At 39.4% G+C, this 18,933-nt stretch overlaps 1 protein-coding gene and 1 pseudogene across 4 annotated transcripts in view; both read left to right on the top strand.

Annotated features, from left to right (window-relative positions):
- SCN8A (sodium voltage-gated channel alpha subunit 8) overlaps nt 1–18,933 on the top strand; it is a 178,593-nt gene that overhangs the window by 13,636 nt on the left and 146,024 nt on the right. The gene's annotated exons all lie outside the window — the stretch shown is intronic.
- Nucleotides 9,439–9,561, top strand: LOC140617759 (U4 spliceosomal RNA; annotated as a pseudogene).

Genomic DNA, 18,933 nt, shown 5'->3' with positions numbered 1-18,933 from the left:
TTCTTATATTTATTTTCTCCCCTCTGTGTACTTTGAGTTAATTTTCTCTTCTTTCTTTTTTTTTTTTTAAGGCGGAAATTTAGGCTGTTTGAGAACTTTTCTTACATAAGTTTTTAATACTATAAATTTCTCTGTAAACACTGCTGTGACTGTATTTTATAAATTTTGGTATGTAGAATTTTAATTTTCTTTGAGACTTCCTTTTTGACCAATGAATTATTTGTAAGTGTGTTATGAGATAGTCCATAGTCTTTATTTTACTGATTTCTAGTTTAATTCCATTATGGTCAGAGAACATACTTTGTATGATTTCAGTACTTTTGTATTTGTTAAGGTTTGTTTTATTACCCAGGATGTGGTCTATCTTGGTGAATGTCCCATGTGCACATGAAAAAAATCTATATTCTGCTGCTGTTAGGTAGGATGTTCTGTAAATGTTGATTATACCATACCCAGTTGGTTAATAGTACTGTTCATTTCTATCCTTGACTTTTTCCTTCTCTCTCTTTTTTTCTAAAAATGTGATTTAATTATTATTTATTTGCAACATTATTTTCTACCTCTTTATTTTTTTTAACTTTTTTTGAAGTATAATTTACTAATAGGAATTCTACTTATTTAAGGTGTACAACTTTATGTTTTAATAACTGATTATTTTTTACTTAGTTCAGTTAATTACTAAGGAAGGAAGATTGAAATCTCTGCTGTAATTGTAGATCTGTCCATTTTTTCTCTTAGTTTTATCGGTTTTTGCTTCACATATTTTGAGGCTCTTGTTCAGTGTATATACATTTAGGTTTGTTATATCTTTTAGTGAATTGACCCATTTACCATTATTTAATGTCCTTTCAGTCCTGGTAATTTTTCTTGGTTTGAAGTCCATTTTGTCTGATATTACTATTAGCCACTCCAAATTCCAATTGATTCATGTTTTCATGTATGTATTTTCCCCCTTTTACGTAAACATTTTAAAATTTTGAAGTAGTTTCAGATTATTAAGAGTATGAAAGTAGTTCCTATATGCTATCACCTAGCTTTCCCTAATATTAACATCTTACATAATCTTGGTATATTTATCAAGACTAAGAAATTAACGTCAGTATAGTACTCTATTAAGTAAACTATAGAATTTTATTTGGGTTTCACCAGATTTTCCACTAATGTCTTTTTTCTGTTCCATAATCCAATTCATATTGCATTTAACATCCTCTTACTTTTAACCTACATATCGTTGTATTTAGTGGGTTTCTGGTAAATAACATGTAGTTTGTTTTTTTTTTTAATTGAAGTCCAGTCTGACAATCTCTCTTCTAATTGATGTATCTAGACCATTTACATTTAAGATAATTACTATTTTGAATTCAGATCTACATTTTAAAATTTATCTTCTGTTTGCTCTGTTTTGTGTTTGTTTCTCTTCCCTTCTTTTGGATTATTTGAATATTTTTTAGTATTCTAATTTATCTATTGAGGTTTTACTATTTCTGTATAGTTACTTTAGTTTTGACTGGGGATTACCATATACATACTTAATTATTCAGTCTACTTAGAATTGATATTTACTACTTCAAGTGGAATGTAGAAACTTAAGCACCATTAGATTTACCTCTTTACCCTTTTACTTTTATGTTGTAATTATCATCTGTATTAAATTTACAGTCATTGAAAACACCATCAGACATTGTTAAAATTTTTGCTTTCAACCGTCATTTATATTTTAAAGAACTTTAAAGGAATAAAAATGACTATTATATTTACTCAGATATTTACTAATCCTATTGTTCTTCCTTCTTTCCTGAAATTCTAAGTTCCCCTTTAGTGTCATTTCCCTTCCTGAAAAACTCCCATTAGCATTTCCTTTGGCAGATATGCTGGTAATGAATTCTCTTGGTTTTCTTCATCTGAGAATTTATTTTCTCATCATTTTTGAAGGATATTCTCCCTGTATATAGAATTTTAAGTTAATAGTTGTTGGTTTTTTCCAGGACTTAAAAATATTGTTTCATTGCCTTCTGTCCCTCCATGAAACATCCAGAGTCATTCACATTATTATTTCCCTGTAGGTAATGCATCATTTTCAAGAATTTTTTTCTTTGTTTTAGTTTTCATTGGGCAAGATTTCTTTGAGTTTATCCATTTACCATGCACTAAGTTTCCTGAATGTAGAATATGTCTTTTACCAAATTTGGGAAGTTTGTGGCTATTATTTCTTCGAATATTTTTCCTACACCACACTCTTTCTTCTTTCCTTTGATGATATAAATGTTAGGCTTGTGTATTGCCCAATGAGTCCTTGAGGTTCTGTTAAATTTTTTGCAATCTTTTTTCCCCTTCTGTTTAGCCTGGATAATTTTTGTTGGATCCATCTTCAAGTTCACTGACTCTTCTGTCATCTTAATTATACTATTCAGAACAAATTTTAAAATTTCTGTTACTGTATTTTCTAGTTTAAAATTTTCCGTTTGGTTCCTATGTGCATGCATGTGTGCATGTGTGTTTTCTATTCTTTTGTTAAGATTATGTATGTTTCCATTTACTTCAAGAGTGTTTGTGTTTATTTGTTGGAGCATGATTTCAATAGCTGTATTACAGTCTTTGATAATTTTATATCTTGGGGCTCGTGTCTGTTGATTGCCTTTTCCTTGTGAGATGTTCGGATATTTGAGAGAAAGTGAGAGTGGGGGAGGCGGGAGGTTGGTGGGCAGAGGGAGAGGGAAAGAATCTTAAGCAGACTTCATACTGAGTGCAGAGCCCAAAGCAGGGCTTGATCTCATGACCCTGAGATCATGATCTAAGCCCAAATCAAGAATCAGACACTTAACCAACTGAGCCACCCTGGTGCCCCAAAATGTTGAGTTGTGTGTTTGTTTGTATATCAGTTTGGATTTGTATCCCAAACATTTTGAATATTATGTTTGAAACTTTGGGTCTTGTGTAAATCCAATAGAGAATGTTTCGGTTTGCTTGCTTGTTTTAGTAGGCAACCAATCTAGTTAAGTTTAGAGTGTAAGTACTTACCTGCCTTTTATAGGTTGAGGTTCAGTATCTTCAATTTTCAAAGTATTTGTAGTGCTATTTGTGTCTTTTCCATGCGTGTACCAGCCAGTGGCCATTCTCAGACCTGGGCAGTGGTATACTCCACAGATCAGTTGTCAAAGCCTTTGGTATGTGTTTAGGGTCAGATACGTGCCATATGCAGCTTGGGGATGAGCCCTGGAGTTCACATACAGCCTTATTGAGCTCCTTCTTCCTGTTCTCCCAAACTTTCCAGATGCAAAGCATTCTCCTTTCAGCTCCTCTTACTAGAAAGCTGAGACTTTCTGTTCTACCTTGCATTTCTTGTAACTATATTTCCCTGAGAACCAAATGGCAGATGAGAAAATAAAACAATGGCGATACCCTCTCTGCTCCTGGGATTGCAGTTCCTCTGGTTAGAGAAAAGGTTTTCCTGCTTGTCTGCTGTGGTCATTGCCACTACTGCCTATTTGTTTTGGGGTAAAGCAGGAGGGAACAGAAGAGACTAACAAAATTGGGGTATTTCCTCTATTTCTTTTGGTATGTGGGAGCTCCCATTCCTGTTTTTGGTTTTTGTTTTTGGGTTTTTTTGCACCAAAAATGGAGGTCTTCTTTTGGAGCTCGTTCTATGTGCTTCTGGTATGCAGCTCTGGGTTTGGGCTGCCTTTGAATTCAATCCAGGAGGTACCAGAAGTGGAAAAAAGGAAAACTCTGTTGATTACATGGTAATTTGAGCTTTGGTTTCTTTTCCCAGTCCACTGGCAATCAATTACTTTTCAGTCATCAGATAATGCATGGTGTTACTCTATCTAGGGATTTTAGTAGAATTCAGTGGGAGTGAGAGGGTGGAATGGACTTTTCTCCATCTTAATTGGAACCAGAAATTTTGGTTATATATTAAATACAAGCTGAGGTGGGACGAGAAAGATGTGGCTTCAAGGAAGGTTATCAACCCCTGAAGATCAAATGATTGGATTAGCAGGCTTCAGGGTCCCTAGTGGAAGAGGCATCCTAGGGTGGGATTGCAGCATTTTTGGTGCCATATGCTCTCTTCTCCTCCTTTTTGATTTTAAAATTAAAAAAAAAATTTTTTTTTTAATTTTTTAATAGATAATACTTGCAATCAGTATAAGAGTGATATAAGGGGAACAAAGTGAGAGAGGTAAGTTTCCTTTACTTACCTGGCCTGCGGGTTCCTTCCCCCAGAGGCATCCAGTTACCAGTTTGTTTTATATCTTTGCAGAAATATTCCACACATTAGCAAACACATAGTAGGGATAAGTGTGCGTGTATTAACAAACAGTAGTGTTCTCTACACATTGCTCCGTGCCTTGCATTCTCAGTATGTCCTGAAGACTCTTCCATATTGATGCTTGTAGAAGAACGTGTTCTTTTTAGCAGCCGTGAAGAATGCCATTAAGTGAATGTAGTGTGATTTATTAGTAAGTTCTTTATTGATGGGTGTTATTCCACCCATAAGTGTATATTTATTCAGTAAATAAATATTTATTCTGTTGATCTAAATCCTTTTGTTATTATAGGAAAGTTGCATTGTATATTCTTGTACACACATTTTATATTTGTGAAGCAGTATCTGGGAGTAAAGAGTATGTGTATCCATTTAAAATTGTCAAATTGTTGTTAATAGCATATTGGTATGAGCGTCTGCCTTTGGCTCAGGTCATTATCCTGAGGTCCCGGGATCAAGTCCCGCATTAGGCTCCTTGCAGGGACCCTGCTTCTCCCTCTGCCTCTGCCTCTCTCTCTCTCTGTATGTGTGCCTCTCTTGAATAAATAAATAAAATCTTAAAAGAAAAAAAAAAAAGAGTTGGATGTTTAACTGACTTAGCAACCCAGGTGCTCCAAAATCTTCATGTAATCTTAAATATTTTATTTAACTCTGGCTCTGCCAGGTTTGGGGGTTTTTTTTGTTGGTGGTGGTGGTTTTTTTTTTTTTCTTTACCAGAATTGTACAGGGGAAAAAAGAAGGTGGATTAGTTGGCATTTACTTTCTTTACCTTCTAATTCTTTTAAGAGACATGCCAACAAGCTGTGGAGAAAATAGTGTAAAATGGCTATATAGTAAATAGCCAGAAGGAAAGGACATGGCAGTCAATAGGACTTGAATGGCCAGTTGATAATTCTTATATGTTGGTTTGGATTCAAGCCTTTCTTCTGAGGAACATTTTGTCCACCATGTATTTCCATCTACACAATCATGCCTATGTCCATAGAGAGGTCAGGAGAAAGTTGCCATCATTTACTATGTATGGGAACAGAAGTCATACAAGTACAATGGTCATTTTTTTCTTTTTTTTAAATTTTTATTTATTTATGATAGTCACACACACACACACACACACACACACACACACACACACAGAGAGAGAGGCAGAGACATAGGCAGAGGGAGAAGCAGACTCCATGCACCGGGAGCCCGATGTGGGATTTGATCCCGGGTCTCCAGGATCGCGCCCTGGGCCAAAGGCAGGCGCTAAACCGCTGCGCCACCCAGGGATCCCATTTTTTTTCTACTTTCTAGATCAGCAGGTATGATATGAAAAGTTTTCATGTAAGAAGCAGTCTTGGAGATGCAGTTAATATCATGGAGACCAAAGTGTCATCATTTAGGGTTTTTTCTTTAAGATTTTATTTATTTATTCATGACACACACACACACACACACAGAGGCAGAGACACAGGCAGGGGGAGATGCAGGCTTCACGCAGGGAGCCCAACGTGGGACTCAATCCTGGGACTCCAGGATTATGCCCTGAGCCAAAGGCGATGCTCAACCGCTGAGCCACCCAGGTGTCCCATAGGATTTGTTTTTTAATGTTTGTTTGTTTTTAATGGTTTATAGTGTTTGTTTGAAATCGTTGCATTTTCCTAATAACAATCTCTGTGACATTATATCTAAGACCTAAAATCAGATCAGTGAGGTACTTAAGAATTTTCATGTTTACTTGGCTTTAATTGTATTAGTATCTGCTTCAGTTAATTTTAACAAATAATAAAATTAGCTAGAATATTAAAAAAAGATTTTTTTTAAGTGAATGGTATGTTTTTTCCAAGTGGAGACCCTAATTATTAGGTTTGGGTGGTTCTTCAGATAGCCATCTTAATTTTTTATGCATTTAACCCCATATTATCTGAAAAATAGGGATGAGCATTCTTAATTTTTTTAAAGTAGAAAATACGAAACAAAACAGTTATCTTGGGAGACAGTGCACTTAATACAGTGAAGCAATGATTACCTAAAACATTATTGGAATTTCTTCTTTGAATTTGCCTCCTGAACCTGTTCCACATCAGTCAGATTTTTAAAAAGGGCCCTGTAGGATCAGACACCAGTATGGGGCAGACTGGGAAGGAAAAGTTGCTGTTTCTTATAATGACTTGACTATAGCAGGTGTACTGAAATAGGCTAAGATATGGATCATACTGGGTATCCTTGGTCTTTCCTCACATGTGGCTTTATAGAGTAATACACTAGAGGAAAGACTATCAAGAAACTTTTTATTGCTTAAATGCTTTATCTTTTACTTTTTATCTTAATAAAGTTCTGTGACCTCTACTTATTTCTTTTCTTTTTCTTTTCTTTTCTTTTCTTTTCTTTTCTTTTCTTTTCTTTTCTTTTCTTTTCTTTTCTTTTCTTTTCTTTTCTTTCTGCTTATTTCATAAAGCAAGTTAAGCAAGTGGAATTTGGCAGATTCCAAAAGAGAAATTCCCTTTTGAATGCTGTTTTCTGAATTTGGATTAGAGATCAGAGCCAGTATACATCTTTCCCAGAGGGCAGCCAGTGAATTCTTAGAATTTTAAGTCATTACCTTAAAAATGTAGTGCTAATTTTCATTTAGGAATACAAAGTGCATTGTATTGATGGCCTCAAAAAACTAATAGTAATAGTAGGGGTGAGTGTCAGGTGTAACTCATCAGTTCTGCTGTCTTTTGCAGAGCCTGTGCAATTATTTGGCCAGAGGCTAGGATATGGCTATTATCAGTTCAGGTACTCAGTGATGCTTCTGGAATCGTTTAATCTGGAAGTGAAGATACTGGGGGTGGTTCGAATCTCTTTAGTTCTGTGTCAGAGCCAATAGTAAGTGAGAAGGAAGGGGCAGGGTCTCAGCTACAGCTCTGGGCCTCTTAAAGGCAAGCCAGCATCCAGACCAGACAAGATGAGAGTCCCAGGAGAGGCCACAGTTCTGCTATATAAGCCCAGGAATCCCGGGAGGCTTGGAAGGCAAGGAAGGAATCCTCATCAAAGAAAGAGTGTGTAGTCCTGTGTTTTGGGAGTTCTGCCTCTGGTAAAGAAGCATCTGACTGTGAATGTGCCATGGAAGTGCATTGTCTTCATCAATAGAAGTATCATTACAATGGATCTAGCTTACAGGATAGTGAAGTGCACTGTATTTGTTCTCTGTAACAGATGTGCCTAATAATGTAATCCTGTTCTGTCTCACAGAAATCTTGCAGGTAAAACTTTAATTAGTTTCCTCACTATTTTGACCCTAAAGCAACCTTAGATTATTTAAAAATCAACTTTTTATTTTGGAATAATTCTAGACTCACCGGCAAGTTTACAAAGTTAAAGAGAGCTCTGCATATGGCTCCCTCAGTTACATTACATGGCATAATGGTCAAAACTAAGAAACCAAGATTGGTGCATCACTGAAATTCCAGACTTTCTTTGGATTTTACCAGTTTTTATACTAATGCCTTTTTTCTTTGCAGGATCCAGTATGTCACATTGCATTCAGTTAATCATGTCTCTGTACTCTCCTCTAATCTCCTCAGTTTCCCAGACTTCCCTTCTTTTTTATGACATTAGCAGTTTTGAGGAGTTCTGATGAATGTATTTTGAGGAGTTCTGATGAATACCTGATGAGGTATTTTTTTAATGTCTTTATTTTTACTTATTTATTTATTTATTTTTAATTGGAGTTCAATTTGCCAACATATTGCGTATCACGCAGTGCTCCTGATGAGGTATCCTGTAGGCTGTCCCTCAATTTGGATTTGTGTGGAGGCTTTGTCATGACTAGACTAAGGTTATAATTTTTGAGGAAGAATGCCTGAAAGGTGAAATGCCTTTCTCATCACATCCTATCAGTGGTATATGATCTTTTTTTTTTTTTCAAAGATCTTATTTATTTATTAGAGACATAGAGAGAGGCAGATACACAGGCAGAGGGAGAAGCAGGCTCCATGCAGGGAACCTGACAGGGGACTCAATCCCGGGTCTCCAAGATCCCACCCCAGGCTGAAGGCGGTGCTAAAATTGGTATATGATCTTAACATGACTTATTACCGGTGATGTTAAGCATAGGCATTCGGTTAAGGTACTGTTTGCCAGGTTTCTCCACTGGAAAGGGACTATTTTTCCCTTTTCCATACTGCATTCTTTGGAAATTGGTCACTAAGTCCAGCCCACACTTAGAGGAGGAGGAATAAGGATTAAGCTTCACCCCCTTAAGGAAGTAGTATCTACATCTTTTTTGGAATTCTGTAAAGGAAGATTTATTCCCTTTTTCCCCTGTTTTTTTTTTTTTAATTGTCATTAATTTATATCAGTATGGACTCATATATCTGTTTTGGGTTATAACCATGCTGTTTATTTGGTTGCTCAGATTGTTCCAGTTTTGGCTACTGGGGTCTATTCCAGATTGGCTTCTGTCCCTTTAACATGCCCTCATTCTTCTGTTACTTGAGCACTTCTTACTTTCTGGAACTAAAAGATGTTCCAGGCCTATCTTGTGTTTTCCCTGTTCTCACTTTGGAATCAGCATCTCTGAAAGGAGTGCTGGTTCTTTTCATTGGAGAAACCAAACTCTGAGCATTGAGTGTATCTAGTACTAGTAGGTAGGTCCTCTCAGAGGATGGAGCTAGGAAGTACACATATGTATACCAGCCAATGTATGTATGCATATTTGCAGTTATTCCCGAATCTATCCATTGGTGTATATATATACATTAAGCATGGATTCACGCTCATGTCTCTGACTCTGATCCAGCTCCACAGTGTGTATTCTAGTCTTCTCCCCTTGCTTACCTGCATTTCCTCCTCTGATAGTAAGAATACTGTCTCGTACCATCCGCTATAGTGGATGGTGGATTTACTTATTTATTCAGTCCTCTATACAGGTAAAGCAAATTCTGTGTTATTAATCATACTCCCATGAGCAACAAATTTGCCAACTAAAGTATGATGTTTATGTATACTTTCATACTTTCTTTTGTCTTCAGCCTTACAGTTTTTGGTTGAAAAACATTTTCTGAAGTAACTTAAGTCAGCTCCTTTTCTCCCTCACTCTCTTCAAGAGTTTATGTCATACATTTATAATACATTAGGTTCACTTGTTGTGCTCTGCATTCTACCTTGGAATCCCCTGATAGCCTTTTGATTGTTTAAAAAATAATTTAAGCTTTGTGCAGTGACAGTATCGTAGCCAATGAGATTTATCTGAGGAGCGATTATTGCCAATTGAAAAAATAATTTATATACACTAAAGTGTACTATTTGGGTTTTGTTTGTTTGTTTTTAAGATTTTATTTATTTATTCATGAGAGACACAGAGAGAGGCAGAGACAGAGGCAGAGGGAGAAGCAGGCTCCATGCAGGGAGCCTGATGTGGGACTTGATCCCAGGTCTCCAGGCTCACACCCTGGGCTGAAGGCAGGCGCTAAACTGCTGAGCCACCCAGGCTGCCCTAAAGTATACTGTTTGTAAGGTATAGTTCTGTGGGTTTTGACTAATACATAAAGTCATGTACCAAATAGAGCGGTTATATCACCCTAAAAACTTCCCTGTGTATATCCTCATAGTCAGCCACCTACCACCACATTGTCAGTCTTAGACACCACTAATCTATTTTCCATACCTATAGTTTTGCCTTTTTCAGAATGTTACATGAATGGAATCCTGCAGTATGTAGTTTTTCACTCAGCAAAATGCATGTAAGATTTATCCATATTGTTAAGTGAACCAGTAGGTCGTTTTTTTTAAGTCATCGACTAATATTCTGTTCTGTGGATAGACCACAATTTGTTTATCCATTCACCTGTTGAAAGACATCCTAGTTGCTTCCAGTTTTGGACCTTTATAGATAGGAGTGTGATTGCTGGGTCATACTGTAGTTTATATCTAACTTTTTATAGAAACTGCAAAACTGCAGCATTGGAGTTTAATCACTTATTTTGGGGATTTTTTTTTTTTTTTTTTTTTTTTGAGGGCAGGGTAGGTAAGTAAGAGTGAAGCTTTTTTTTTTTTTTTTTAAGATTTTATTCATTCATGAGAGACAAGGGCGGGGGGGCGGGCAGAGACACAGGCAGAGGGAGAAGCAGGCTCCCTGCAGAGAGTCCGACGTGGGACTCGATCCCGGGTCTCCAGGATCACGCCCTGGGCCGAAGGCAGCTCTAAACCGCTCAGCCACCCGGGCTGCCCAAGATTGAAGTTTAAAAACAGTCAACTAATTATTATCTATGTAACATTTAGCTTGTCAAGTGGCTGCTGTGTATATAGCATTAAAGTTGGTAAGTAGGTGATACAAGAGAGCTTGCTTAAGTCTTCAAAGGAGTTTGCCTTCCGATAGAGAGGGTACATTTTTATAAACAGTGATGTAAGGCAGCGTTTAGGATTAGGCCGGGTTCTGGTTCTTTGTGTCTGGTTGTGATAGCAATGACAGTATGTAACTGATTTGTGCCTGGGTCTTAATCTGTAAAAATGACTGATAGCACAGAGCGGTAAATGCCATTAAAAGAAGGGTTTATTATTTACACTCTCCAAGAGAAGGGATGCCCCACCAGCAGGGCCATCAGCGAAGCACTGGGTTTGGTCGGGAGCAGGGAGTGATGAGAAAGTGAGGTCCAGAACCTTTTTTTGTATTTTTCATGGGAAAGACAAGGCAGGGCAGGGGAAATGACATTGGGTTAGCTATTTTGAATAATTTTGGCGGGCTTGGGGGTATAGAGCTGTTCTAGGTGTGTGGTGCCTGGCCCTGGGTTGATTTAGGGCAAGGGAAATCCTGGCTTGGTATGTGAGTTGGTAAAGGATACAATTCAGAGTATGGGCTCTGGATGGCAGGGGAGGTATAAGCTTGTTAGTTTGGCCCTGTAATTAATGGATGACAAATTGAGAAATACAGAATCTAAGAAAACACAGCCTTCCTGCAGAGAGCTCTCTATACCTACTTGTTGAATAATGTAATTCAATGCATTACTGACTGCCCACTTTAAAACAGGGATACACAAGTGTCTGAGATGAGGTCTTTGCCCTGAAGGAGCTCATGATATATCAGGAAAAAAATTCATTCATTCACTAAGCATTTATTGAACATCTACCATGTGCCACGTACTTGCTAGTCTCTGAAGATAACAGGGTTTAATCTATTGGATGGAAAGTGGATAACCAAATAGAGTAGGTTTCTTCCCGTATAAACATTAATGTTTTTTTTTTTTTAAATTTTTTTATTTATTTATGATAGTCACACACACAGAGAGAGAGGCAGAGACACAGGCAGAGGGAGAAGCAGGCTCCATGCACCGAGAGCCCAACGTGGGATTCGATCCCAGGTCTCCAGGATCGCGCCCTGGGCCAAAGGCAGGCGCCAAACCGCCGCGCCACCCAGGGATCCCAACATTAATGTTTAATACCAAGATACATACTCTCATTTTGCTGCCTCTACCCCCTACTCTCCAGTTGTTTTCTAGATGCACATTTAGATTTTGAGATTTGATTATGGTTTTGGGTTTTCACATTCATGAAAAATATAAGAAAAGGTATATGATTGTCAGGTTTTCTTTTAAGGTTGTGGAGCACGTATTTTTTTTTTTCCTGGAGGAGATCATTTAAAAATGCAAAACTTTAGGGGGGTGGGTACCTGGCTGGCTCAGTTGGCAGATCATATAACCCTTGATCTCAAGGTTGTGAGTTTGAGCCCCACATTGGGCATGGAGCCTACTTTTAATAAAATGCAAAACTTTGTCTTGACTTTTTACTGCTGTGTCTAAAAGGCAGTAATGGGGGCACCTGGGTGGCTCAGTGGTTGAGTGTCTGCCTTCCGCTCAGGCCTTGATCCCAGGGTCCTGAGGGGGAGTCCCGCCCGCATCAGGCTCCCCACGGGGAGCCTACTTCTCCCTCTGCCTATGTCTCTGCCTCTTCCTCTGTGTCTCTCATGAACAGATAAATAAAAAATAAAAAGCAGTAATGGGGGAGGTTGCACAGTCATGTGTGTGTGGCTGAAGGAGGAAAGAGGAGAAGCTGTGGGGATTTAGAAACCAGGGGCTAGAAACCAGAATACTGGCTCTAGTTTTGATTTTGTTGTTAAAAAACATTTTGGGTAGATTGTCTTCCTCTTTCTAAGCCCAGTTTCCATTTCCTTATTTAGAGAATGGATTGGTGGTTACCACTTGTTCTCCCTCTCTTGTATTGTGGTTAAAGATGAAGTGAGGTATAAATCTAGACTTACTGTGCAGTACAATTGGAGGGTGTATTGTAATGCCTCTAAAAGCCTCAAAATATTAAGGGAATGAATGAAGATATCCCTTTTTTCTTTTGTTTCTGGTATTTCATTCCAAGAAATGAGAACTGAGAGACCTTGAACCTATTTTCTGAACTTATGTAGTATTTAACACCTGGAGTTATAACTTAGTAATTATGTACTTTCTTAAGTCTAGCTATGGTTTTGAGTTGGCATAGTGTCAGCACTTCAAGGAGAGTCACTAAAGAGTATACATATTTTCTGTCTCCTTCGGAGCCTAGAATACATTGTGGGAACTCAGTAAATATTTGTTGATTGATCGATACTTAATTGAATGTGTAGCCTATCTAAATAAAACCTTTGGTGACTGATTCTAAAGCAGAATATATGCAAGTGAGTGAGAAGTTGGTGTACAGACTGGAGAGATCATCATGGAATGGAGTTAATAAAAAAGACTTGATGGAAGGTTTGAGAGTGATCCTGATGTTCAGCTTAAAGGCACAATAGGTTTTGCTTGGGCAACGAAAGGAGGAAGATGTGCCTGATTAGCATTTCAGGGAGGAATGAGAATGGCACACTAGAAAGTGAATGAACTGATGGAACAGCAGTGAAAGCCAAGTTGGTGAGGTGCTGGAATAATTTTTGAATTGTAGTTATCACTGGGGCTATCAGTCAAACTAGAAACTTTCCAAGTTTGCTCAGAAGTGAGTCCTTGTCATGGTACAGACTAGCTTTGCAAGGTTGAGACAGTGCTTAGAAAGCATCTTTCTTCTGCAAAGCAATCTCCTAAACTGCTGATGTCATTAATTTGATAATCTATATAGAATATCAGAAGTTTCTCATAGTTTTGTAGCCCAGCTAAGCAGATGGACCAGGAATTAACAGCCTTCAATGGAGATGTGCCAAAGTTTGGGTTACTTTCCTTCTAGAGGATGAAGAGGATTTTTACTGTGTAGGGATTCTCACTAGATGGTGTGTGTGTGTGTGTTTGTGTGTGTGTGTGTGTGTGTGAGAGAGGGAGAGAGAGATAGCATGCTGACCCCCAGCTATACGTAGCTGGTAGAAACCAGGTAAAGTGGAAAAAAGAGGTGAGTACTGGTATCAACAGACCTGTATTTGTGAAGTAGTGATGGTACTTCTTATCTGGGCATCATAGCAGGTTGGTAGGTACTCACCTCTTTGATGCTCACCATCAACTTAGTTATATATTAGTAAGTACTAGTTATATACTACTAAGTACTAGTCAGGATGATATTTTTACTGGCAGTCTGGGCAACACAGTATAGACATGCTATCTGTTCTTGAGAATTTCAGTATAGGACTCTTAAACATAAAACCATGGATAAATGATTATATAAATGTCCATCTACTATGTTTATAAGATGTGGCACCTATCTTCTGATTTTGAACTGCCATGTAGAATAGGGATTCGACTATTGTTTGACCCTCAGAATTCATGTTAAGACTGAGAGTTGAAAGCTTGTAGAGGCAAATTGTGATCAAATTTGAGGAATACACTTATCTGTTAACAGGTGAAGTGGGCTGCCTCAGATCCCAGTTCTCTGTCTGTCATAGGTATTGTAGCAGATGCTGTCATGTCTTGGTAATTTGTAAAGGAAATGCAAGTGTCATGTGAGTGTTTCAGCCTTGGCACTATTGACATTTTATAAAGATTTATTTATTCATTTGAGAGAGAGAGAGAGAGAGAGAGAAAGCGCACGCATGTGCACATGTACACAAAGTGGGGGATGGGGCAGAGAGAGAGACTCTTCAAGTAGACTCTCCACTGAGCCCAACGTGGGATTTGACCCCAGGACCCCAAGATTACAACCTGAGCCAAAATCAAGAGTCAGATGCTTAATCGAGCCACCAGTCCACTACTGACATTTTGAATGGGATGATTCTTTGTTGTGGTGGGCTATTCTGTGCCTTGTAGAATGTTCAGCAGCGTCCCTGGCCTCCCACTAGATGCCGGCAGTACCCCCTCCCCCAAGTTGTGACACTCAAAAATGTCTCCAGACATTCATTGCCAAATGTTCCCTGCCCCAGTACAGAACCACTGGATCTGGTGACGTTAAGGTGCCTCAGAACTCTGGTAATTTAACCTTTTTTTTTTGGCAAGTAAATCCTACAGCATAAATTTTTTTAGTAAGCGAAAATTGTTTAAAGGACCTACATAATGGGAGTAGGGCTATTCTGTTACCTTCCCATTCAGGGAGGCTTTCTAGGGTGGGAGGTTTTCGAGAATCTGTTGTGTGATGTTGGTGAGCTTGGAATACGCAGGACATTCCCTATAGGGAATGCTTACAGGGTGCACTCTTTGGAGAGGGCTAAGAGATGAAAGTGAGATAAGATGACTTTGAGCAAAGGACCCCCACATGACTAGTGTGTGAGGGAGAGAGATGTGAATGAGTTGTAGCAGGTGAACTGTGGTCAAGCAGAGCATCAGAGTTCTCCTCCTTGTCCTTCTCTTTCTCCGAAAGACTGGACAGTTCTGTGCTGGAGGAGGGAGTGTCTGAGGAAATCACAAGCTTTAAGCTTGGCTTGAATCTTGTCACCTCCCTTTACTAGTTTTGACCTGGCAAGTGTTTTAACCTCACTATGCCATGTTTTTTTCATTTTTAAAAATTGTGGTGAAATATGTAACATATGATGGACCACTTTAACCATTTTAAAGTGCAGTTCAGTGCTATTAGGTACGTTCACAGTGGTGTGCAACCATCACCATGATCCATCTCCAGAACTTTTTCATCTTCCCAAACTGGGTGCGCTCTGTACCCATGAAATTCCTGTCCTCCTTGCCTCCGGCCCCTGGTAACCACCATTCTACTTTCTGACTACTCTCTAGGCCCCTGGTATAAGGAGTATCATATAGGACTTGTCCTTTTGTGACTGGCTATGTCACTTAGCATCACATTGTCAAGCTTCAGCATTGTACTTAGGTCAGGATTTCCTTTCTAAGACTGAACAGTATTCCACTGTATATGTGTGCCACATTTTGTTTATCCATTCATCTGTCAGTGGACACTTGGGTTGTTTCTACTTTTTGGCTACTGTGAATAATGCTACTGCGTTTTGTGTCTGTGTATGTTGTGTGTTTTCATTTAAAAATGGCAAAAAAAAAATGCTTCTTTCATAGAATCATGGCGGCTATCTGAAAAGCTCCTTGGAGACTGCTGGGCATTAATTCTTTCTTTCTTTACCCTTTATTTTATGCCAGCTTCTTCCCTTTTGCTGCTTTTACGCACCCCCCCCTCCCCCCCGCCCCAGTACTGGTAACCAAACCAAAGCAGGGGCTAATGGTTTTTCCTACTGCCAATTAAAGTCCATTCTAGGACTGATGTTTTAACATCAGTATTCTTTGAACTGTGTTACTTCAAGAGTAGTGAATATTGGGGCCCCTGGGTGGCTCAGTCAGTTAAGCACCTGCCTTCAGCTCGGGTCATGATCCCAGGGTTCTGGGGTTGAGCCCCATGTCAGGCTCCCTGCTCAGCGGGGAGTCTGCTTCTCCCCCTCCCTCTCCCTATACTGCTCCCACTGCTCGTGAGCTCTCCCTCCAGCTCTCTCTCTTTCAGATAAATAAGTAAAATCTTTGAAAAAAAAAAAAAAGTAGTGAATCTCTGGAAATTCGAGTTGACTCTAAGGTTGCCCTAAGTGCTCAGTTTTTTTAATGGCTCTGAGAGTCCTTTGCTAAACTCACTGTCACACTTTTCCCTAAGATAATTTGTTCCAAAACCTTGCTAATGACAGCTTGCTGTACCCAGGGTCCTGAGGTCCCTTCATCAAGGGTTTTGATTCATTTGTCATTCAAAAGACTATTGATATCCTGAGGGCAAGTTTTAGATACACTTGGTGAATTTCATTGCTTTGTTCTTTTGACTCCTGCCTTTAAACACCCAGGCTCCCTCCCTCTGTGGGAAGGAGTATTTTTGGCTGGCCCTTTTCTGTCTGTGCTGTGCCATCTGTCACAGGGGTCATTGCTCAGAGGCTAGCTTCTTCCCTGCTGGGAGCAGGTGGTCAAAACCAACGGCTATTGACAGGGTCAGGTTGGGGCATCTTACCAATATGCCCCCAAAGCTGTGTAGATAGCTGTTACCCTTCAGAGGAATAAGAGAAGGTCTTACTTTGTGGTCTTTTTCTGCATTAAAGAGGAAGAGATGCAGATGTGATCCTAAATTGTTAATTCCTGTGGTCCAGCCACTTGTCCTCTGTCCTGTCTACGCTGTTGCCTCTACCTCAACTGGACTCTAAGACTACTGCCTGAAACAGCCTGCAGTGTACAATAAAGAGACATCTGTGAAAATTATGGGCAATATAATTACTCAAGCTGATTCATGTCATAGATGCTAGAGGTGACATCCTAATCCTTGCTCAAACAAAATAAAATACCCCTGAAATCATTCAGTGATCTCCGGTGGTAAAGACCTTGGTTTTAAAGTCTTATTTAACAAGAATTGTGCTTCCAGCCACTCAGGATTCTGGGCCTGACTCACAGGGGAACCAGCCCAGTGCTGAGTCACTTAGCCAACTTCATTCATCGATCATGTGCTTGTGCACAGCTTGGTTGCAAGGTGGGAGAGAATTACTATTTTCAAATGTTCCTTCCTGAGGTAACATGGTCCAGAAGTGAGCCGAGAGACAGGATGCTGGAGTTCTATTCTTGGCTCAGCTATGCACCTTCAGCAAGATACATCCCTCTCCCCACCCCCCACCCCAGTGTGTTAGTATGGAAGGATCAGGGAAATAAAACCAACAAGACAGATAAGAACAGAAGTGTGTGGGGGCTTTTCTTAGTGGTTTTCCCAGGGATATTATAAGGAAATATGGCCCACAAACCCACGACTCCCCGGTTGGCTGAGTGTTGTTACCACCATTTGCTCAAGTAACTTGCCATAGCCTCCGCTTTCAAGATAAAAAGGAATTTCTCCTCCAGAGATGAGCCCCGGCATTGCTAGTCTTTGTTCTTTTTCAAACCTGTAATGCCTCTTTCCTGTAGTACTCACTGCATTGTGCTTGGTACATTCAGCCGTCTTAAAAGGCACAAAGGATTATTCCTGTTAAGTGGGGGAATTCAGAACAGTTTACCGAATAAATCAGGCCTGAGGTGTGTGGTCTCCAGTTAACGAAAATCAGCTTGACCTAGTGTAAGGTAATGCAGTTTTCTCTGGGGGCTCCCTAGTTCCCCTGGAGGCCTCCTATGTCCAAGGCTCTGTTCTCCCTTGCTCGTGTGCTCTCATGTGTCACATGCATCCAGGCCTGATTATTTCTTTCACCTCCTCTGACCCTTGGAGAAGTCAGGTCTTTTCTACCTCCACCTCAGGTATTCTCTACTCCTTGGCATCCTAACCTCAATATGGTGGCGTCTCTAAGCTCTGCTGACAGAATTGTTTTATTTTTAATATGAAACTGTTTAAGCATATGGAAAAATATAGAAAATAATAGACTATTTGGTTTAGCTCTTTTTTTGAATGTAAGAATCATCATGGATTCGTTTGAAGCCCAGAGGTACCATGTTTACCCCCATTCCCAACTTTTTTGTCAAAGGCACAGTGCAGAGTGCTGCGCCTCCTATAGAGGCCTTCCTTCCAAGACCTGAATTCACTGTTTTCCTCAAGTGCTTTCACAGCTCCCTCCCCGTCTCTCATTGTGACCTTGGGCAAGTTGTTTTACCTCTGGGAACTTTTAGGGTTTTTTAAAGATTTGATTGATTGATTGATTTGAGAGAGCATGTGTACATTTGTATGTCTGATTGGAAGGAGAGAAACAGAGGGAAAGAGAGAGAGAATCTCAAGCAGATTCTGCACTGAGTATGGAGCCCTAAGTGGGGCTTGATCTCAAGACTCTAGAGCATGACAAGTGGAAATCAAGAGTTGAATGCTTAACGGACAGAGCCACCCAGGCGCCCCCTTTTCTGAGCTATCTATTTCTCATCTGTAAAGTCAGAATAATAGTAGCACTTGCCTTCTTCAAGTTATCCTGAGAATCAAATGTGGTGATATATGTAGAAGTGGTTTGTAAAGCTCAGTGTTATATGTGACATCAGTCGCCTTGTTTTACAAGGCTGTGGGAGAGGATGCTGAGAGAAGGGAGATGACCAAGGTAAGGGATGGATGAGAATCCCCAGGGGCTTTTCCAAACTATGACATACCTACCTTATGCTTATATGTGTATATGCACAGATAGACACGTACACATATCATTAGAAATGCTTTGAAGGTAGAGGCCAGGGAAAATCGTCTCTATCTAGACTCCCTTCTTCTATCATTCTCAAGGTTCTCTGTTATTTTTCGCCCTATCTTCACATTGTTTTGCACTGGAATGGCCATTAAAAAAAATCAATTTCTTAGTCTGTCTGTATTTACTCAAAGTCTAGATTTTCAGTAAAAATCTTCATCAGTTGTTTGGCTACGGAGGTTTGCTTTCACCAATATGCTTTGCA

Source organism: Canis lupus, chromosome 25 (genome assembly GCF_048164855.1).
Source record: "Canis lupus baileyi chromosome 25, mCanLup2.hap1, whole genome shotgun sequence".
NCBI classification, from domain to species: Eukaryota; Metazoa; Chordata; class Mammalia; order Carnivora; family Canidae; genus Canis; species Canis lupus.
This window is presented reverse-complemented; position numbering and strand designations above follow the sequence as displayed.